Here is a 642-nt window from a genome sequence, read left to right as displayed (position 1 = left end):
TATATATATATACATATATATATATATATATATATACACATATATATACACAGAGACACATATGTATATATGTTCATCGTCTATGAATCTGTATCTTCAATTATTTCCACATCTCATGAGAATTTTTCTCCCCGCTTTCTGCATTGTTACTCTCCTTTTACATTATAGACCAATAATATTTCATAATTTTGCCCTTCCTCTCCCATCCCCCCGCACTCTCCATCATCATGCCTCTCCTTCACCATGTACCATTCCAACATCGTACACTTCTCTCCGTTTTCCGTTCGGTCTACTAAAGTTATTGTTCGTTCACTGTCATCATTCGATTATTAAAAAAAAAAAAAATTAAAAAAAAATTGAATCAACAAATGTAATTTTAATCAATTTGCTTCCAGGAAATATGATACCCCGGGTATGCTGATACTGTATGAAATTTGTTCATTTCTTAAAAAATATTATTTATTTCATAGTATCATTGCTGTTGTTCGTAATATGTTCCATACACATTCTAAACTTCAAGATTTCCATTGAACATGTTTTTTTTTCCAGGTTTAAGGTTTCGCATTTTACTATTGTTCTTCTGAACTGTGCAAGTAGAAGTCTTGGAACAATATGAGCGTAGTCTTAGTTTAGATAAATACA

Source organism: Octopus bimaculoides, chromosome 25 (assembly GCF_001194135.2).
Source record: "Octopus bimaculoides isolate UCB-OBI-ISO-001 chromosome 25, ASM119413v2, whole genome shotgun sequence".
Classification (NCBI taxonomy): domain Eukaryota; kingdom Metazoa; phylum Mollusca; class Cephalopoda; order Octopoda; family Octopodidae; genus Octopus; species Octopus bimaculoides.
Note: the sequence above shows the minus strand (reverse complement) of the source record.